The sequence below is a fragment of the Salvia hispanica genome, chromosome 6, assembly GCF_029641045.1.
Source record: "Salvia hispanica isolate PSC_SH4W2 chromosome 6, Shi_PSC_v1, whole genome shotgun sequence".
Lineage (NCBI taxonomy): Eukaryota > Viridiplantae > Streptophyta > Magnoliopsida > Lamiales > Lamiaceae > Salvia > Salvia hispanica.
In genome coordinates, this window is record NC_142697.1 from 19563163 (window position 1) to 19587629 (window position 24467).

A 24467-nucleotide genomic window follows, 5' to 3' on the forward strand; every position below is an offset into this window, starting at 1 on the left:
TCGTTTTAGTCCAACTTATATATTTTGAGTTTGAGAATTTTTCATCAATTTTATTAGAAAGACATTCTCCGTTGAAGACATTCCCCCTCAAATCTCACCCATAATTTCTCTTTCTTCTCTCACGTAATTGACTCAAATCTCACGCATAATCAATCTTTCTTCACTTTTCTTTCCTTTATTCAATATTATTGATTCTGATTTTGTGTTCATGATTACACAATGATTTCTCTTTCTTCTCTCACATAACTGACTCGATTTTCTACGTTGAACACATCTGATGGTGTAGTTTCTCGCCTAAACCCGAATTCTGGAAGTATTCCTCGATTGGTTTCGTTTTTTCAATAATAAGAAAGTAATTTAATTAATTCGTTCATTGATTTACATATTTTCGTGTTTTCTTTTCGTAAGTTACAGTTTGCAAACTTTCGACAAATAATGTAATATATTAAGTGTATAATGCAGATTATATTAATGTACGATTATAGTTGTATAATGTATACGCCGTCTTTGAATAATGTACATTACAATGGGTTTAATGTGTGGCAGAAGTTAAACCAATTCCCCAAAGGGTTTAGCAATCCATGGGGCTAGGGTATAGTACCAACTCACTAACAAAACCTTGACTATGGGAAGGGAGTTAGAGTCATTCCCATAGGGTTTACCAATACATAGGGCTAGGGCATATTACTAACCCATACATCAAAATTCATTTTTGAATTATGTACGTGTTTCAGGGAATAAATGTTTAGGCTAATTAGAACTAAATAATGTACGCCAAGGGCAGTGAATAATGTAAAGATTGAAGAGAATAATGTACTTGTGTAAGTATTTAATGTTTGACGAGTAAATAATGTTTGGCGTTTAAGATTTGGTACAGTAAATAATGTACCAATATTATCTAATAATGTGCACGGATCAGTGAATAATGTACAAATTGAATAGAATAATGTTGACAGGAAATTGAATTCGTGACCTTTGAGTTTAGCAATCCATGGGGCTAAGTTGTAGTACCCACTCACAAACGGAACCAATCACAAAGGGCAGAGAGTTTAAATCATTTCCCTTGGGTTTAGCAACCCATGGGGCTAGGGTATAGTACCACCACATGATTAATTAAATTCGTTTTTTAATGTTTGATTTAGATTTGGTACAGTAAATAATGTACAATTAATATCTAATAATGTACATTCGTAACGGTGAATAATGTAAAGATTACAGAGAATTATGTTACAGGGAACTTGAATTTATGCCCTTTGGGTTCACCAATCCATGGGTCAAACGTATATAGTAAACTCATAACATAATAATAGCAAAGATAAAATAATAAAGTAGGACAACTCCAAAACAATGTAATTCTTAACTACTAAATAATGTATGTCTTAAAGCAAGTATAAAAAAAAATATATCTGGAAAACAAACTGAAAGATGTCAATATTTTCTCTTCCACGTATGCTTCTATATCTTTCAGTGTTGTAGAGTTTCTCAAATCATGGTGGCCCTTCTGATCACAAACAGAATCAGAAAAACATACATTAAAATACTATATTCGTACATTACTCAGTAAGAAATATACATTAAATAACTATAGTCGTACATTACAATTATAATAAACAGGATTATTAGACACGACATTAACAATAATGTACAAAAACAAGCAACTAATGTACAAAAGCAATCGAATAAAGCAATCGAAAGCAATCGAATAATGCACAATAAGATTTCCTCTAAAAAATCGAGCAATGCTCAATTTTAAAGCAGTAATTAACTATTAACTTCAATACAACCAAGTTGAAGTAGATGATTCAAGGAAAAACATAAAAAATGTACCAAATGCGATTACATTTTTCATGCAAATCAGTTATGTACCAACAAGTCCATATAATGTAGCATAAATTAAATTTACAACAATGGCAGACCTAAATGATGCAGCAAATAGAGTTCAATAATGTAACAAACGGTATATATAATGAATTTGTTACAACAGAGAAGAAAGACCCAATTGAAAAACCCAAAATTAGGAACTCTACCTTGTTGTTGATTGCAAGTCTTCCACCGATTAAAACGTTGTTGCGTCGAGCGAGTGAGCAAAATCCGGCAGAATTCGTCTTCTTCGTGTAGTTGCTCCGATTAGCAAACCAATAAATCAGTAATGAAGAAAAACCCAATTGAAAAAACCAAAATAGGAACCCTACCTTGTTGTTAATTGCAAGTCTTCTACCGATTAAAACGTTGCTGCGTCGAGCGAGTGAGCAAAATCCGGCAGAATTCATCTTCTCCGTGTAGCTGCTCCGATTTAGCAAACCTATCAATTAGTAATGAAGAAAAACCCAATTGAAAAACCCAAAATCAGGAACCCTACCTTGTTGTTGATTGCAAGTCTTCCATCGATTAAAACGTTGCTGCGTCGAGTGAGTGAGCAAGATCTGGCAGAATTCGTCTTCTCCGTGTAGTTGTTGATTTCCGGTGGCTTGGAGTGGCGGCTAGGGTTTGGAAATTGGGGGGAGGGGGGAATGGGGGGAGACGATGTTGAATCGTGGGTTTGAGGAGTGAGAGAGAGAGAGTGAGTAGATGGAAGGTCTATGAAAATCCCGCTGAAATCTCGCTCCTTCCGTTTTAATTCATGGTTGTTTTACAATTTTACCCGTATAATGCACAGAATGAGACTAATAATGCAACACGGGATGATTTTGTGATGTTTCATCTAGTCCGTCCATCCTACTAATCTAATGGTTGATATTAAGAAGGAAATAGACATTAAGGGGGCAATAGGACCTTAGTGCTCCCATATATATATATATATATATATATATATATATATAGGTTTGTGTTAAAATGACAACACCTCTTAAAGTAACACCATAACACCAATCCTAGCCAATTATTTGTATACATGGACGAATAATCAGCTGCCATGTGGCAATCATAAAAATTATTCAAGGGTAAATTTTCGCGGACTGCAATATCCAATACGCTAGACTGCAATTTTTCCCGCCTGCAATATCCAATACACTAGACTGCATTGCAGTCCAGCGTATTGGATATTGCAGTCTAGCGTTTATAATATTGCAGTCTAGCGTGGTGTCACAATGTCATTTTAAGAGTGTTGTCATTTTAACGCACCCCTATATATATATATATATATATATATATATGTATATATGATCATGATCAATTGAGATTATTTAGGCTAATTGAGAAATGAGATGCAATATCGGCCACTCATTTTATTAAATGAGTGGTCCAGATTTTGCCACACAATAAATATTATTAGATTAATTTAATATGAAAGGGTAAAATTGTCTTTTCCCGTTTTAATTTAGGGTTCTTCACTAGATTTTATTTTTCGTCGGCGATTCTGGTGAGATTTAAGGATTGAATCATATCTCTCATTGAATCTATTTTAACGATTTATGATTCAATTGATTTGCAAAATTAGACTCAGACGGTTTCAACGATTTCAACGATACCTGATTTGCGATTCAATTTTCGAAAAATAGACGACCTGTTCGACGGATTTCTCTGTTGATTTTGACGTTTTTCGGTCGATTATACCCACTTTTATTCTGTTTTTATCCTTTATTTGTTGATGCCCAGTTAAATTTGTTCCTAATTAGTTTTTTTTTTTATTTTCTCATCTTCAGGTTCGATTTCAGTTCATAATCAACAGCTAAGTGTTATTTGATGGATTCTTCATCTTATTCCGAGTCTACGTCGACGAATGGTGGAGGTAGTTTGGTTTGATTTTCATTAACATGAATTTTTTATGTTATGTTGGTGATTTATGCTCTGTTGACATGATTTGAAAATCTGTTGACATGATTTATGTTAGTTGGTAAATATTCTGTGTTGTTGTTATGCTCTTTGTGGACATTCTGTTTCATTAACATTATTTTGTTGTGTTATGTTGGTGATTTATGCTCAGTTGACATGATTTATGTGTACTTGTTAATTATTCTGTTGACATAGTGTGTTTGAATTGGTGTATTCTAATTAAATTGGACATTTTGATCCTGGTAATTTGAAGCATGTTCTGACATTTTGGTTTACATAACTTATATCAATTGTCTAAGAATTTTACAAGAGTGCAGCCACGTCTTTAGATATAACTATAGGGGTAATTTTCTGATTTATGTGAAGCTACTTGAGAAATCAGCTCAATAATTCTTGACTGAGGAAATAAATGTTAGTCTTAGTGGATCAATGTTTGGTTGGATTTTCTTTAATGTAAAAGTCCATATGATATGACCATAATCAGAGTCCTTAACTTGATTTAGAAAAATCAGTTAGTTATTGGCTAAGCAAAAGACCATAAATACTTAGAAGGTTGAGAAACATGGTTGAGTTTGGAATCTATGGATACTTTAGGTGTAGACTGTTTAACCTTTTTTTCTTAATCAGTTGTGAGCTTTCAAGGGAAAAGTATGGGTTATGAGCTCTTTGTTGACATTCTGTTTCATTAACATTATTTTGTTGTGTTATGTTGTTGATTTATGCTCTGTTGAAATGACTTAAAAATCTGTTGACATGATTTATGTTCCTTGGTAAATATTATGTGTTGTTGCCATGCTCTTTGTTCACTTTCTGTTTCATTAACATTATTTTGTTGTGTTATGTTGGTGATTTATGCTCTGTTGACATGATTTATGTGTACTTGTTAATTATTCTGTTGACATCGTGTGTTTCAATCAGTGTATTCTAATTAAACTGGACATTTTGATCCTTGTAATTTGAAGCTTGTTCTGATATTTTAGCTTACATAACTTATAACAATTGTCTAAGAATTTTACAAGAGTGCAGCCACCTCTTTAGAGATATCTATAGGGGTAATTTACGTAAGTCTTTTGATTTGCGTTGACGTGACTTGAAAATCTGATGACATGATTTATGAATGGTGGAGGTAGTTTGGTTTGATTTCATTAAGATGATTATTTTGTGTTATGTTGGTGATTTATGCTCTGTTGACATGACTTGAAAATCTGTTGACATGATTTATGTTCCTTGGTAAATATTCTGTGTTGTTGTCATGCTCTTTGTTCACTTTCTGTTTCATTAACATTATTTTGTTGTGTTATGTTGGTGATTTATGCTCTGTTGACATGATTTATGTGTACTTGTTAATTATTCTGTTGACATCGTGTGTTTCAATCAGTGTATTCTAATTAAACTGGACATTTTGATCCTTGTAATTTGAAGCTTGTTCTGATATTTTGGCTTACATAACTTATAACAATTGTCTAAGAATTTTACAAGAGGGCAGCCACCTCTTTAGAGATAACTATAGGGGTAATTTACGTAAGTCTTTTGATTTGCGTTGACGTGACTTGAAAATCTGATGACATGATTTATGAATGGTGGAGGTAGTTTGGTTTGATTTCATTAAGATGATTTTTTTGTGTTATGTTGGTGATTTATGCTCTGTTGACATGACTTGAAAATCTGTTGACATGATTTATGTTCCTTGGTAAATATTCTGTGTTGTTGCCATGCTCTTTGTTCACTTTCTGTTTCATTAACATTATTTTGTTGTGTTATGTTGGTGATTTATGCTCTGTTGACATGATTTATGTGTACTTGTTAATTATTCTGTTGACATCATGTGTTTCAATCGGTGTATTCTAATTAAACTGGATATTTTGATCCTGGTAATTTGAAGCTTGTTATGATATTTTGGCTTACATAACTTATAACAATTGTCTAAGAATTTTACAAGAGTGCAGCCACCTCTTTAGAGATAACTAAAGCTGTTATGTTGTTGATTTATTCTCTGTTGACATGACTTGAAAATCTGTTGACATGATTTATGTTCCTTGGTAAATATTCTATGTTGTAGGGTCTGTTATTCCAATTTGCAAGCCTGAGTTGAGGCCTTATGAAGGTCAAAAATTTTCTTCTCCTGAGGAAGGAATTTCATTTTATGAAAAGTATGCTCAGGAGTGTTGTTTTGATTGTCGAAGATTTGGAAATAGGTCTAGTGGTGGTGTTATTATTTTTCAGTATATTGTTTGCAATAGACAAGGATTTCATACAGTAGATTCGTTGGATGTTGATGTTAATGTATCTGAGGATGGTAATGTGTCTGATGATGATGAAGTATCTTCAAATAATAGACGTAGACGTGGCACCAAAAGGTGTGGATGTGGAGCGAGAATTAGTTTTAAGTTTTTTTTTTCTGATTTTGGTGATAAGTATTACCTTGTGCATCAATTTGTTGAGGAACACAATCATACTATGGTTGACAAAGATCATAAGAGATTTATGAAAGGTAATCGGAGTTTGAATGATGTTCATCACAAGTTTGTTGAAGATTGCACCAAAGCTAACATCGGTCCTACCTCTACTTTTAACTTATTAAAAGAGTTTTTCGGTGGTTATGATGTTGTTGGGTGTACGTTGACTGATGTTAGGAATTGTTCACGTGATATTAAAGAGAAATTAAAAGAAGTGGATGTGCAAATGATCCTAAATCAGATGCAAGAGAAGAAGAGAATTTGTGAAGGCTTTTTTTACAGATATCAATTATCACCTGAAGATAATAAGTTAGTGAGCTTATTCTGGTCTGATGCTGAGTCTCGGAAGCATTACCACATGTTTGGAGATGTTGTAGCATTTGATACAACATATTCAACAAACAGGTAGTTTATTTATTATACTTAGTAATTGACATAGATAGTTGTTGATATGGTAGTTGACATATGATACATTTGTACTTTGCATCATTTCTGATTTAATAGTTGACATAGCATATACCTATAATTGACATTATTGATGTTTTGTGTTGATGTATTTGTTCAATAGGTATCGTATGGTGTTTGGTCCATTTACCGGGAAAGACAATCATGGGTGTCCTATTGCGTTTGGAGCTGGTTTCGTATCCAGTGAGAATTGTGATGCATTTTCATGGCTTTTCACTGTATTTGTTGAATGCATGGGTGTTGCTCCAAGAATCATAATCACTGACCAAGATTGGGGAATGAGGCTTGCCATTGAGAAGGTATTACCTGGTACAAGGCATCGTTTGTGTATGTGGCATATTATGAGCAAGTTATTTGAGAAGATACCTAAATCAATTTCTGATAGAGAAAAGTTTAGTAAGGAGTTTAAGTCTTGTGTTTGGTCAGAGTTGTTAGATCCGGATGAGTTTGATATATTATGGACTAGTATTGTTGAAAAATATAGTGTAGAAGATCATAACTGGTTTAAGGATATGTTTTTGATCAGACAGATGTGGATCCCAGCCTTCTTTAGAGATGTTCCTGTGGGTTCTTTAATGAGAACAACATCTTTTTCAGAATCTGAAAATAGTTTTTTTTAAGAGGTACTCGAAACCGTTGTTCAATTTTGCTGACTTCACTCTTCAGTATAACAATGCCATTGATGCTCAAAGGAATCAAACTGAAAGGCTTGACTATTATGATTCTGTAATCACTCCAAAATATGTCACTGATTTAGCATTTGAGAAGCAATTGGGATCTGTTTACACAGATAGGATGTTTAGAGTGGTACAAGATTTGATTGTTGAGGCTGATAAGAGTTGTCGGATGATTAGCATGTCCACATTGGAGAACATCGAGGTCTTCAAAGTTTCTGATGCTAGAAAGAAGATCTTTACAGTTAGACATGAGATAGAGACTGAGTCATATGAATGTGAGTGTAAACTATTTTTAAGGTGTGGTTATCTATGCAGCCACCTTTTTTTCATCCTCAGAAACAAAGATGTCAACAATATTCCAGAGAAATATGTTGGTAACCGTTGGCTTAAAAGTGAATTACTAAAGGCAGTTCATGGTCTCACAATTGATGAAAGTGCGTCTGACAGAGGTATGCAAACTGTTTTCTATACATATTTCAGTTTAAGTTTTAGCATGTGTTGTTTAAGCTGTTGACATATCTTATATAGGCTGTTGACATCTTATATATGTTGTTGACATTTTATATGTGCGCAGGTTCTAACAAAGATGACAAACTAAAGATTGCTAACAGGTGTCATGGTCGTTACTTTGGTCTATTTCAGCGTGCTTTTAGAAATAAAGATCATTTGATTGCTTTGGATAATTTGCTTGCGGGTATTGGTCCTCAAATCTTTAAAGATGACTGTGCTGGATCGTCTTCTCTTGATAAAAATGATTCAATCATGAACATATATGGTATTGCTGTTCCTGAAGAAATAACTGCCCATGCTCCAAATGTGGTTAGTACAAAAGGAGGTGCAAGTGACAAGAAAAGTAGGATTAAGTCAAGCATAGAGAAAGCAATTGAAAAAGCAAATAAAACTCATAGGCGTTGTGGAAAGTGTCACAAAGTTACTGATCATAATGCTAGAAGTTGTGGCAGAAAGGAGACATGATTGTTTTTTTTTTTAATAGTCAGGGTTTTTTTTTTATTTGTTGACATAGACTACAAATTATTGACATTTTCTCATTTGTTGTTTATATCTGATTTTAATCTCTATTGACATCTATTTATGATTCTGTTTTTTTTTAATTTTAAGATTTGTTTTCTGAGTTGTACACCTTTATACAAAGTGTTGACATTTGGTTATAAGTTGTTGACATTTCAATACAAGTTGGACATGCCTTGTTTTCATGCTCCTTCATGTTTTTAATGTGCACATGTCAACCACTTAAAAATTAAGTCAACTATATATACTGGCCATGTCAACAAGTAATATAATTATGTCAACTATGATGCACATTGTGTCAACGGCACATAACAGTCATGTCAACAACGCTACATGTCGTGTCAACTACACGTACAAGTTATGTCAATTATGTTATAAACCATGTTAACTATACGTACTAGCCATGTCAACAATTAATATAATTATGTCAACTATGGTGAACTTCGTGTCAACGGCATATACTAGTCATGTCAACTATGTTTTAAGCCATGTCAACTACACGTACAATCCATGTCAACTATATTAGAGCCGTGTCAACTACATATACAAGCATGTCTACTATATTACATAGTATTTTAACTACAAATTGAATCATGTCAGTCATGTCAACTACGTATAGACCCATTTCAATTACGTTACATACTATGTCAATTACGCACAGAATCATTTTAACAACAATTATAAGTCATGTCAACTATGCACAGAACTGTGTCAACAATAAGTATAAGCCATGTTAACACCAATTATAAGTTATGTTAATAACAATTATATCAATTATGGTGCATATAGTGTCAACGATACATAAATGTCATGTCAATTACACGTTAAAGCCGTGTCAACTATATTATTTACTATTTTAAGTATCTATAGAATCATGTCAACAACAATTATGAGTCATGTCAATAACAATTATAAGCCATATCAACAATAATAATAAGTCATGTGAATCGTAACAAAATTAACAGAAAATATACATTTTCATAAGTTCAAAAGTTAGAAACCACAATAGTAGCTGTTTTGAAATCCATCCCAAAACAAGAAAGCTAACAACATTAAACGTTAAATACATCCCAAATTTTGTTTCACTACTTTCTATTAACAAACCACTTTTTGTATTTGTTGTTTAAACTATTCAATCTGTGCTTGTTTTCTTCTATCCATGCATCAGCTACTTCTAAAATGGGCACTCTCTGGTTGTTGTAACTTGATGCAATCAAGTTGTAGCAATATCTTCCACGCAGTACCTGGAGTATCTTTATGTTGCGTGCAGAGAAGCCAACATTCCATTCACTATCTTTTTTTCCAACATAAGTTTCCATGTGTCTCATTAAATAGACACCACAGTCCTTTATGTTACTGCTTCTGGCCCACTTCAAGGAAGGAATATTGATGTAAGACTTGTTAATATTTTCGAATATCTCTAACAAGTTCTTCTTTTTGTAGTATGCCTCCAACATATCTTTCTGCAAATATATTAATAAATAAATAAAACTACAAATAAAAAACATTTTAACATTGTGCATAAATTATATCAACAGAATGTAGAGACTGTTTCAATAACATAAAAAAAATCATACCAGTAAACCAATTTCATGTCCATACTCCTCTAATGCTTCCATGCCATTAACTTTTTTGTTGTCTATGATCTCAATCTTACTTTGTTTCACCTAAAATACTACCAGGTAGTAACGTCGGTGTTCCCAGATTGGAAAGAAGACCTATATAACATTGAAGATAAAATTACATTCAAAGAACACATCCTAATATTTTCTCAAAAATTTAATTGTTAGATCTAATTACCAAATCAATGTTTCTCCAATCAAATTCTAGTCTTTTTTGAATCTCATTCTCTATTTCATCAATGAATTTGTTCGTAGCCATCATAGTATTCCAACTTTCTGGCCGATTTGTAACATTGAAATTCTGCAATTAACATATTTGGTTAAGGATATCTGTAATTCAAATATTTTATATAATTTTTTAGATTACTTACGGTTGGAGATGTTGTCATGAAAAAGCGTGCAGGTGAAGTTGTTGGCTTTTCTTTTTCAATGTTGTTCAAATGTGAAGCCCATGAGTCAATAACACCAGATTTGATTTCTTCATGGGGCTTCAGTGAGTTGAACAATTCCTTGGATGCCCAAGTAAAATCATCATCATACACACATGTATTCCTGAAATGAAGTTATAAAAATAATATATGAACAACAATCATAAATCTTGTCAACTGTTTAGAAAACTAAATTATACATACTCATCCGTTCTTCCAGTTTCTACTATGTAGTAGTAGAGATCTCTTTCAAAAACTTCGAGGTATGGCAGTATATCAACATCATTTACTTCTGCTGTGTTGAGTTCTGATTTGTTTTTATCTTCTGGAAGTGCAATCTCAGATAATGAAGCAATATTCTGTTTTCAGTGGACATAAAATTCATGTCAACTACAAATTCTTGCCATGTCAACTACGGTTCATATCTTGTCATAAAAGTAATGTCAACTACGGTACATAATATGTCAACTTCTCATAGAGGCCATGTTAACTACACTTATAAGTTATGTCAACTACGGTACATAATATGTCAACTACTCATAGAGGCCATGTCAACTACACTTATAAGTTATGTCAACTACACTTATAAGTTATGTCAACTACACGTAGAAGCCATATCAATAATTATTATAACTCATATCAACTACACTATCAAGTCATGTCAACAACACTTCACTCATTTTATAAAAATAATATACTGTTTAATTTTAGTTTTAGTTACCTCAACAATATTATCTTCTTTATCCAGTGGTTTTTCTCTCTCTGTTTCAACGTTTGTGTCATCTTGATTCTCCTTATCTTCCTGTTGTTTCAATTGAAACATATTACGTTATGTCAATTATATTTTTACCTACAATATGCATAATATCTTTATAGTTTAATATAGTTATTGTAAATTCTACCTGTTCAAGATCTTTCTGATTTTCCGTCTCACTCCCTTTGTTATCAGATTCTATTACAGGTGGTGATATAAGAGACGCTGATTCATTATTGACGTCATATGTTGTCCTCTTTTGATCCTTGTCGTTCTTCATTTTCTTGTTCTTCACTTTGTTGTTCTTCATGTACTTCTTCTTCAGTAGTCTATTGAAATAGTAATTTATAATTAATATTAAATTAATTTCAACTTAGAGAAAATGTATGTAAACAAAATGATGTACTTACTTTGTTATAGCAATCTCTCCATTTGAAAGTTGGAAATTCTGTCAAATCTTCAAGTGCTTCCTTTTTCTTTTCGACAGTAACTAGTGATTCACATATTGTTTTACAGTTGTCGAATGCCTCATCTTTATCTTGAACAAATGACTTTGCCAATTTTACACACTTGTCTTTCACAGATTGAACAGAAGTTGTTGGGCTTCCAATTGCAGATCTAGCAATATCACACACTAATCCAAATAGATGATTAGCTTTGACATGTTTAGGAACTTCTTCAAGGGTTTTTACTAGATTGTTCTTCCCATAGTTCATGATTTGAATGTATTTCATTACATTCTGCATGATATCTTTTGGGACAACACTTTGGGAAGACCCAACCTCACTGTCAACTACATGGGGAATCTGTTGTTGAGGCTCCTGCTCCTGCTCCTGCTCCTGCTCCGGTTCATGGATATATCTTCTGAACATAACTCCATTACCAAATATTCCCACATCTATCTCCCGATCTTCCCTAGCCTGGAGATGTGTGCTTGTCCAGCCTTTCATTAATGGGAATGTGCGAGGAACTGAACGTTTGGCTTGTAAAACTCTATCCATGTAGCAGAGCTGCATATAAAATACATATCAATAACAATTATAAGCTATATCAACTACATATACAACATTATGTGCTTACTTTGTAAATTGTAGGAGTAATCCAATGTCAACTAAGAGAAACATATATCAACAAATGCTAAATCAATGACATATGTCACGACATATGTTGATATATGTTTACATTATATTCACTATTAATAATCTTTAATGTGAAACATAAAACATACCATGAGCAAAGGAAGTGGTCCTGCAAAAGCATTCATCTTTTTCTTTGACCAATTTTCCTTTGCAAACTTCAGAACAGACAATGTATACGAACACCAGTTGACATTTCGAATATTGTCCAGATCGTCAACTATTTCCCCAATCTTAGACTTTATTGTTCCACATGTTGATGGCTCAATCAATCCTGATTCTAATAGTAACAAGAACAATCTTTTGAACCATGACCCTCCTTCAGTATCTTCTAACATAAGCTCTTCCACAGCTTTATGGCTAACATTTCGTCCTTCTTTTATTTCACAATGTTTGGCTATATCTCTCATGAAAGACGCATTACTTTTACAGTTATCTCCAGAGTAATTTATCCTACCTCTCGGAAATCCGTATACCAGCTCCACATCGTCCTCTGTTATAAGAACACTCCTCTTATTATTTAGCTTTATCTTGCACTCTTTTTCATCAAAACATTTCACCAATTCAAATGCCAAATAGGTAGGAATGTAAGCGATGTTGAAATGAAAAACATTCCCAAAACCCATGTCCTTGACAGCATTAATCTGGGCCTCATTCAATTTTCTCAGTGTTTCAATAAAATACCACGTCTTCCTTTTGACTAGAAGCCTTTTAGAAAAGAAATTATTTTTCTTTTTCTGTTCCTTAGCTTCTGTATACATTTCATTCTGTTTTTTGCTTCTAGTCTCAAAAGCAATTAATTTTCTCTTGTCATTTTTTCTTTTACTTCTAATCTCAGGTGTAATCAACTCATCCTCATCAATTGATGTACTTCTTTTTCTTTTTGTTGTGTTCTTTTTTCTGGTTTAAAAAGCAAGTACAATAAAGATGTCAACAATACATTAATATAATATCAAAATTAATAGAAACTACAACCCTATATATGACAAGTGCAGTCATATGTTGTTTAACATAAACAATCCTTTCTAAATAGAACAAATCTAGTTTATATCAACCATATAACTATCTTCACAACCATTTAAACAAGCTCACATTATGTCAATAATTATTGTATAAAATGTCAACAATACAGTATTATCATTTCAAAATTTATAGCAACTACAATCATACATATGACAATTGCCATCATACCCTGTTGATATATTTTGTAATCCTCTGACACTTCACATATGAATTCACGTTTGTTTCTACAGAACATATCTATTTGCAGAGATATACATTATGTTAACATTTATTTTATAAAATGCCAATACTACTATGTCAACATACATCTTCTAATGTCAATAATCATAAAAATTTAAATACATACTACTTAACCTCAAAATTATTCTTCTGGTGTTTTAAAAAAGCAAAAGTCGAACTCATCAGATTATTAAATAATGAAACCTAAAAATAAAATCTTTTATAATAAAACTGTGTTTTAAAAAACTGAAATTGAAGTCATACAATTAATAAACGAAAGAAACCTTTAACCTGAATGAGTCGTTTCAGTACTATTTGTTGATTTGGTGTTGACCTCCGTTTCTGATGTCATTTTTACAGGAAAGCCCGACGATCCAGTTGAATCACTTGTGTTTTTTTGTCCGGTTGACATTCCTAATACTCTTAATCGATTTAGAAATCTAGAAAAGAGATGAAGTCGAGTAGATGTAGGGTTTGTATATGAGAGAGTAGTCGAAATTTTTTGAGCGGTAATCTATTTGTGAGAGAGAAGAAGATAGAATAGAGTGTAGCTCATCTCTCTCTTGTTGGCATTTATTACTATGCTTTTTTGTGAGTTAGCGAAATAGTTTGTAGAATAGAGGATTTTGAATTAAATTTTTTTTCCGGCATTTTATTAGAAAAAAAGACAATGACATCGTTAACTTTTGAATTAAAAAAAGGCAGTTGACATGATTTATATTTTCTTTTTTGTTTTTTACATTTAATTTGTTTTATATTGACATGTGTTGTATGACCATAATTTATAAATTTGTTCCAAATATTGAGTTTTCTGAAATTTTATATGAAGCCTATTGATAAGATGTTCAAATTTTTCCTATAAGTTATTGACATTTGATAATTAAGGTATGGACAAAATGTTGAATTTTTATATGGAAACTATTAACATGTTTTTTATGATAATCTTGCCAGTACATATTTAAAATTTAAAAATTAAGAAAAATAGGTGTAAATAGCTGTTGACATTCAATTCAAGTTGTTGACATTTCTATTTAAGTTGCTGTACTGATTTCATAGTTGACATATTATTAAAGATTGCATAGGTTTTTTTTCAATGTTGTTCAAATGTTGAAGTTGTTGGCTTTTCTTTTTCAATGGACATAAAATTCATGTCAACTACAAATTCTTGCCATGTCAACTACGGTTCATATCTTGTCATAAAAGTAATGTCAACTACGGTACATAATATGTCAACTACTCATAGAGGTCATGTCAACTACACTTATAAGTTATGTCAACTACTCATAGAGGCCATGTCAACTACACTTATAAATTATGTCAACTACACGTAGAAGCCATATCAATAATTATTATAACTCATATCAACTACACTATCAAGTTATGTCAACAACACTTCACTCATTTTATAAAAATAATATATTGTGATAACTGTTTTACGTATCCATGTGAATAATACATAGAAAACATGTTGATAACAATTTTAAGTCATGTCAACTACAAATACTAGCCATGTCAACAAAAGTCAGAATGCATAATAATCATTTTAAAACCAATCCAAAAAATAAGTTAACATCAAACATTAAAATCTGTTTTTGTTCACTTCCTCTTTCTACAACTAAACAACTTCTTGTATTTGTTGTCTAGCTTATACAATTTGTCCATGTTTGCTTCCATCAAATCACGAGCTAGTTGTAACATTGTTGATCTCTGGTTATTGTAAATTGATGCAATCATCGTGCAACAATATCTTCCCCTGAGTATTTGGATAATCTTCAGACTACGCGCAGAGAAACCGATATCCCAATCACTGCCCTTTTTCTCAACATAGGTCTCCATGTGCCTCATCAAATAGACACCACAGTCCTTTATGTTTGTGGTTGTTGCCCATTCTAAATTCAGAAAGTTGAATGAAGACTTGTTTATATTTTCTGAAAGATCTAGCAATTTCTTCTCTATGAAGTATCCTTCGAACATATCTTTCTGCAAAATATATAAATAATTAAATTAAACTACATGTATAAAGTATTTCAACACAATGTAGAGAATATGTCTATAACATAGATAAAAGCATACCAGTAAGCCAATATCAATGTCATAATTCTTCAACGGATATGTATCTTTAAGTGGCTTTATATTATCTATGATGTCAATGATGTTTTTCTTCATCCAATATACTACAAGGTAGTAATGGTTATCTGCACAAACTGGGAAGAAGACCTGTATGACATGAAATATATAATTATATACATAGAATACTTGTTCATATTCTAACATAGATATCATTTTTAGATCTTATTACCAAATCAATTTTTCTCCAGTTGAAATCTGGTTTTCTTTCAACCTCATTATCTATCTGAGAAATAAAATTTCTCTTTGCTGTCAAAGCATCCCAATTTTCCTGCCGATTTGTTACATTGAAGTTCTGCAATTACCATATTTGGTTTGGGATACATCTGACTCAAACAGTTTACATATAATTTAAGATTACTTACACATGGAGATGTACTCATAAAAAAGCGTGAAAGTGATGTTGTTGGCCTTTCATTTTCTCTGTTGTTCAGGTGTGAAGCTCACGCGTTTATTACACCCACATTAATTTCAACATGGGGCTTCAGTGATAAAAACAATTCCTTGATCGCCCAAGTAAAATCATCTTCATAAACGCATGCATTTCTGAAATGAAGTTATACAAATGACATATGAACAATATTCATAAATTATGTTTACTACATAGAAAACTAAAAATACTTTTTAAATCAATGAAATAATTAAATAATGCATACTCATCTGTTCCTTCTGTTTCTAGTATGTAGTAGTAGACAGTTCTTTCATAAGATTCCAGGTATGTTTTTGTATCTACAGCTCTTATGTCAACTGGAGAGCCTAGGAATGGGTCGGAATGCGTTTTATCATCAGACTCTTTCACACTAGCTTCTGTCAGTGGAATCTCAGAGCATGGAACAACAGTCTTCTGTCAGTGCAAATAAAATTCATGTTAGTTTCAATTAAAAATCATGTCAAGTATATATACTAGCCATGTCAACAACTAGTATAATTATGTCAAGTATGGTGCATATCATGTCAACCGCACATACGAGTTATATAAATTACAGTACATACTATGTCTGCTACACACAGATACATGTTAACAGCAAATAAAATTCACATCAACAACAATTATAAGACATGTCAACTACACATACAAATCATGTCAATAACAATTATAAACAACTGTCAACCACACTTTCAAACCATTTCATAAAAACAATACAATATCTAATTTTAGTTTAAGTTACTTTACTTTAACAATATTCTCTTCTTTCTCTTTTCCTTTCTCCTGTTGCTTTGCTTTGTTCATTTCAACATGTGCGTCATCCATTGAACTTGCAGCTGGTGGTGAAATTGTAGAGGCTGATTCACTATTGTTATCACCCACTGTGTCTTCTTTTGTTCCTTCTTCTTCTTTTTCTTCAACGGCCTATTAAATTAGTAATTTATAATTAATTCTAAATAACAAAAGACGAGATTTGGCTCATCCCTTTAGGATCAGAAACTGGCAATGTAGGGATATGGATTCTGTTTCTTTCTCTTGTCAACTACAGTACATAATATGTTAACTACTCATAGAGGTTATGTCAACAACACTTATAAGTTATGTCAACTACACGTAAAAGCCATGTCAATAATTATTATAAATCATATCAACTACACTATCAAGTCATGTCAACAACATTTCTTTCATTTTATAAAAATAATATAATGGATTTTAGTTATACTTACCTCAACAATATTATCTTCTTTATCCATTTGATTTTCTCTGTCCGTTTCAACATGTGTGTCATCTTCATTCTCCTTATCTTCAAGTTGTTTCAACTGAAATATATTACGTTATGTCAATTATATTTTTATCTATAATATGCAGAATATCTTTAGAGTTTAAGATAATTATTGTAAATTGTACCTGTACAAGATCTTTCTGATTTTCTATCTCACTTCTCTTATTACCCGATTCTAGTACAAGTGTTGACATAGGAGACTCTGATTCATTATTGACGCCACATGTTGTTTCCTCTTTTGATGCTTCTCCTTCTTCTTGTTCTTCATTATCTTGTTCTTCATGTACTTCTTCATTAGTAGTCTATTGAAATAGTAATTTATAATTAATATTAATTAATTTCAACTTTGAGAAATGTATGTAAACAAAATGGTCCATGTCAACTACACGTAGAAGCCATGTCAATAATTATTATAACTTATATCAACTACACTATCAAGTCATGTCAACAACACTTCACTCATTTTATAAAAATAATATACTGTTTAATCTTAGTTTTAGTTACCTCAACAATATTATCTCTTTTATCCAGTGGATTTTCTTTGTCTGGTTCACCATGTGTGTCATCTTGGTTCTCCTTATCTTCCTGTTATTTCAATTGAAACACATTATGTTATGTTAATTATATTTTTTTCTATAATATGCAGAATATCTTTATAGTTTAAGATAGTTATTGTAAATTGTACCTGTTCAAGGTCTTTCTGGTTTTCTGTCTCACTCTCCTTGTTATCAGACTCTAGTACAGGTGGTGATATAGGAGACGCTGATTCATTATTGATGCCACATGTGTTGTCCTCTTTTGATCCTTGTCGTTCTTCTTGTCCTTCACTTTGTTGTTTTTCACGTACTTCTTCTTCAGCAGTCTATTGAAAGGGTTATTTATAATTAATATTAAATTAATTTCAACTTAGAGAAAAGGTATGTAAACAAAATGTACTTACTTTGTTATAGCAATCTCTCCATTTGAAAGTTGGAAATTTAGTCAAATCTTCAAGTGCTTCCTTTTTCTTTTCAACAGTAACTAGTGCTTCACAGATTGTTTTACAGTTGTCAAATGCCTCATTTTTGTCTTGAAGAAATGACTCTGCCAATTTTACACACTTGTCTTCCACAGATTGAACAGAAGTTGTTGGACGTGTGTAGGAATTTCTTCAAGGGTTTTTACTAGATTGGTTTTCCCATAATTTATGAGTAGAATGTATTTCATTACATTCTGCATGATATCTTTTGGGACAACGTTTTGGGAAGACCCAACCCCACTGTCAACTACGTGTGGAATCTGTTGTTGAGGCTCCTGCTCCTGCTCCTGCTCCAGATTACGGACATATCTTCTGAAGATAAGTCCATTACCAAATATTCCCTCATCTATCTCCTTATCTTCCCTAGCCTGGAGATGTGTGCTTGTCCAGCCTTTCATTAATGGGAATGTGCAAGGAACTGAACGTTTGGCTTGTAAAACTCTATCCATATAGCAGAGCTGCATATAAAATACATATCAATAACAATTATAAGCTATATCAACTACATATACAACATTATGTCAACATTATGTTCACTATTAATAATCTTTAATGTGAAACGTAAAACATACCATGAGCAAAGGAAGTGGTCCTGCAAAAGCATTCATCTTTTTCTTTGACCAATTTTCCTTTGCAAACTTCAGAACAGACAACGTATACGAACACCGGTTGACATTTCGAATATTGTCCAGATCGTCAACTATTTCCCCAATCTTAGACTTTATTGTTCCACATGTAGATGGCTCAATCAATCCTGATTCTAATAGTAACAAGAACAATCTTTTGAACCATGGCCCTCCTTCACTATCTTCTAACATAAGCTCTTCTACAGCTTTATGGCTAACATTTCGTCCTTCTTTTATTTCACAATGTTTGGCTATATCTCTCATGAAAGACGCATTACTTTTACAGTTATCTCTGGAGTAATTTATCCTATCTCTCGGAAATCCGTATACCAGCTCCACATCGTCCTCTGTTATACTAACACTCCTCCTATTATTTAGCTTTATCTTGCACTCTTTTTCATCAAAACATTTCACTAATTCAAATGCCAAATAGGTAGGAATGTAATCGATGTTGAAATAAAAAACATTCCCAAAACCCATGTCCTTGACAGCATTAATCTGGGCCTCATTCAATTTTCTCAGTGTTTCAATAAAATACCACGTCTTCCTTTTGACTAGAAGCCTTTTAGAAAAGAAATTACTTTTCTTTTTCTATTCCTTAGCCTCTGTATACATTTCATTCTGTTTTTTGCTTCTAATCTCAGAAGCAATTAATGGTCTCTTGTCATTTTTTCTTTTACTTCTAATCTCAGATGTAATCAACTCATCCCCATCAATTGATGTACTTCTTTTTCTTTTTGTTGTGTTCTTTTTTTCTGGTTTAAAAGCAAGTATAATAAAAATGTTAAAAATACAGTAATATAATGTTAACCATATAACTATCTTGACAACCATTCAAACAAGCTCACATTATGTCAATAATTATTGTATAAAATGTCAATATCACTATTTCAACAAAATGTCAACAATACAGTATTATCATTTCAAAATTTATAGCAACTACAATCATACATATGACAATTGCCATCATACCCTATTGATATACTTTGTATTCCTCTGACACTTCACATATGAATTCGCGTTTGTTTGTACAGAACATATCTATTTTATAGGAACCATATGACTATGTCAACAGCAATTCAAACAAGCATACATTATGTTAACATTTATTTTATAAAATGTCAATACTACTATGTCAACAGACATCGTTTAATGTCAATAATCATAAAAATTTAAATACATACTACTTAACCTCAGAAATATTCTGCTGCTGTTTTAAAAAAGCAAAACTCGAACTCATCAGATAATTAAATAATGAAACCTAAAAATAAAATCTTTTGAATAACCAAACTGTGTTTTTCAAAAGTGAAATTGAAGTCATACAATTAATAAACCAAAGAAATCTTTAACCTGAATGAGTCGTTTCAGTACTACTTGTTGATTTGTTGTTGACCTCCATTTCTGACGTCGTTTTTCCAGGAACGGTCAACGATACTGAATCACTTGTGTTTCTCTCTTCTGTTGACATTCCTAATACTCTAAATCGATTTAGAAACCTAGAAAAGAGATGAAATCGGTTAGACGAAGGGTTTGAATATGAGAGTGAAGCAGAAATTTCTTTGAGCGGTAATCTATGTGTGAGAGAGTAGGTGGTAGAGAAATATTTATTATTCTGCTTTTTTATGACTTAGCGGAATAGTTTGTAGAGTAGATGGTTTTGAATTATATTTTTTTTCATCCGTTTTATTAGAAAAAAAGGCAGTTGACATTGTTAATATTTGAAAAAAAGACAGTTGACATGACAATTATTTAGTTATTGGCATTACATAGAGTTTATTTATATTTTCTTTTTTGTTTTTCATGTTTAATTTGCTTTATACTGAAATGTATTGTATGACCATAATTCATCAATATGTTCAAAATATTGAGTTATCTGAAATTTTATATGAAGCCTATTGACAAGCTGTTCACATTTGTTGAGTTTTTATATGGAAACTATTAACATGTTTTTTATGATAATGATGCCAGTACATATTTAAAATTAAAAAATGAAGAAAAATGGCTGTACATTTTTTTAGTTAAAATAATTGTTTTTGAGCTGTTGACATAAAATTCAAGTTGTTGACATTACTATTGAAGTTGCTTTACTGATTTCATAGTTGATATATTATTACAGGCTGCGTAGTTCAAATCGATATATAATAATTGTTTTACACATCCATCTAAAAAACATGATAACATCAAATATTCAAACGAGTCTTTGTTCAAATCAAAATAAAACAGCTGTTTACTTATTAGTTCTACGGCTAAACCATTCCTTGTACTTGTTCTGTAACGCAGATAATTTTTGCCTGTTTGCATTCATCCAGATTTTAGCATGACATATCATATCCATACACTTCTTGTTGCTCTCTGATGTAAGCATTGCTTCGCAATATCTTCCTCTGAGTACCTGTAGAATCTTCAAGCCGCGTGGAGTAAAGCCAATATCCCAATCCCTTCCCTTCCTGCCAAAGTATGTCTCCATATGTCTCATCGTATAAACACCGTTGTCTTCTTTATTGGTGCTTGTGGCCCAATCTAAAGGAATAAACTTGTAAGGAGACTTCTTTATATTTTGTGATAGATCTGTCATGTTATTCTCTATAAAGTATGCCTCAAACATATCTTTCTGCAAATATATAAACAACTAAATTAAAATTTGCATACAAAGCATTTTAGCAAGATACGTAAATTATGTCAACAAAAATCTAAATATAATGTTAGCTATATTTAAAAAAGCATACCAATATTGCAACATCAAAGCTATACTTTTCCAAGGGATTCTCGTCTCTAGGTGGTTTGGCACTATCAATTATCTCAATTTTGTTCATCCTCATCCAGAATACCACAAGATAGTAATAGCCACTTTTAAAAACAGGGAAGAATACTTGTATTGTATGTCAGATAAAATTAGAGAAAAGAATTTGACAACTCCTGTAAAAAACTATGTAGGTGAAACTGTGAGATCTTTGCACAAAAATAAATTTGTTACCAAATCAATCTTTCTCCAATCGAAATCTTCTATTGTTCTAATCTCCTGTTGAATTCGTGACACAAAGTTGTTCTGGGATTGTAATGGATCCCAATGAGGCTGCCGATTTGTTATATTCAAATACTGCATTTAACATTTTTTTGTTAGTGAAATTTGTCATCCAAATAGTTGACACAGAAATTTAGATTACTCACACATGGGGATGTTGTCAGAAACAGGCGCGGAGGTGACGATTTTGCCCTTTCTCTTTCCTTGTAGTTCAGGTGTGCTGCCCATACATCAATTACACCTGTACTGATTTCTGAATGGGGTTTCAGAGATGAAAACACTCCTTTGCTTGCCCAAACAAAGCCATTAGTGTAGACACATAAATCACTGAAATGAAAGCGTGCAGACAACATTTAAATATCATTCATAAATTATGTCAATTGCATGTAAATATAAAAGGATTGTAGAGATTATTCAAAGAATTAAATTATGCATACTCATTTGTTCCTTCAGTTTCTACTATGTAGTAGTACATATCTCTTTCGTCTGGGTTCAGGGTTGTTTTCATATGCACGGCTCGTATTTCAAATGGTGAGCGTAGCACTGGGCTAGGACGCATTTCAGCACGAGTCCATTTCTCTCTAGCTTCAGCCAGTGGAATCTCAGAGATCGGAACAGGGTTCATATGCTGTTTTCAGTGAATTTAATGTTAGTTGCAATTACAAATCATGTCAACTATATTACACTAACTGTTTCAATAACTAATATGATTATGTCAACTACACTACATATCATGTCAACTGCACTACATATCGTGTCAATAACCGTGTCAATTACATTTTAACAACTATTACAAGCAATGTAAACAATAATTCATTCATTTTTTTACCTTGTAAACAATCATTCTTCTTTCCGTGTTTTCAGGAGTTTTTTCTTTTTCCTTATGCATCTTCTCTTTCCCTTTATGTTCTTGTATTTGTATGTTGGATTCAGGAGGAGTGTCATCCAGCGTTTCAATACCCTCTCTCATCATATACTCAACAATTGAGCATGCAGCTGCATCCTCCCTGTCTTCCTAAAACTCCATGCTATACCATGTCAATTATATTTTTATCAATGTCAACTATGATATCCACAATGTCAATAACTAATATAAAATCATATAAAAATATTCAAGAGTTTAATATAATCATTATAAACTATACCTGTTCATTTATGATATCAACAATAACATTTGTTGCCTTGATTGCTTCTTCATTGTTGCTGATTTCAAAGTCAGTACATACTTTTGATAATAGATGCAAGACATTTTGTGTTCTTAAGTCTATATCAGCTTCATCTTCTGCTTGAATTTCAAACTCACTTTTCCTGTTCTCAAATCCTATAATTGATGCTTCAATATTGACATGTGCAGGAGATTCATTTGTTGGTGATGTCCTATCAGCTTCATCTTCTGCTTGAATTTCCAACTCACTACTCCTGTTTTCAAATTCTATAAGTGATGATTGATTATTGACTAGTCCAGGAGATTCAGTTGTTGGTGATGCCCTATCAGCTTCAACTTCTTCTTGCATTTCCAACTCAGTTCCACTGTTCTCAGATTCCATAATTGATTCTTGAGTATTGACATGTCCAGCATATTCAGTAGTTGGTGATGACCTATCAGCTTGAACTTGTACTTGAATTTCCATCTCACTTCCTCTGTTCTCAGATCCTAAAACTGATGCTTGCTTGTTGACATGCTCTGAAGCATTGGCTTCTTGTTGTTGGAGAGATGGGGATGCTGTGTGTGGAGATCCTAATACGGCTGTCAAGATAGGAGAGTTTGATTCATTATCACCATCACACATCATGTTCTCCTTGCTTTGTTCATCTCCTTCAACAGTTTGTCTGACCTCTTCAGGATTATCAACTGGTGATGTAGGTAAATTTTCTCTATTTCTTTCTTCTACAGTCTGTTCAAAAATTAGTTCAACAATGTATCAACAAAATGATGTATTAATTTAAATATAGGTTGATTATGTGCTTACTTTATCGAAGAAATCTCCCAATCTGAAAGTTGGAAATTCATTCAAATCTTCAAGTGTTTCGTTTTCTTTTTCAGCATTCCGTATTGAGTCAAATACCGCTTTCCAGTTATCAACAGCAACATTGTCGTCTATATGAAATGACTGGGACAAATGCAGGAAAGTGTCACTCACAGATACAACCGGAGATTTCTGGCTTCCAATTGCGCTTCTAGCAATGTCACAAACAAATCCAAATAAATCATTATTCTTGATCTGTGAAGAAGCTTCTTTGAGGACTCTAACAAGATTGGTCCTTCCATCATTTATCTGATTGATGTATTTTAAAACATTTTTCACCATATCTGATGGGAGTATGTTCTGAGAAGAAGACCTCACTCCACTGTCATCTACATCAACTCTTTGTTCTTCATTCTCT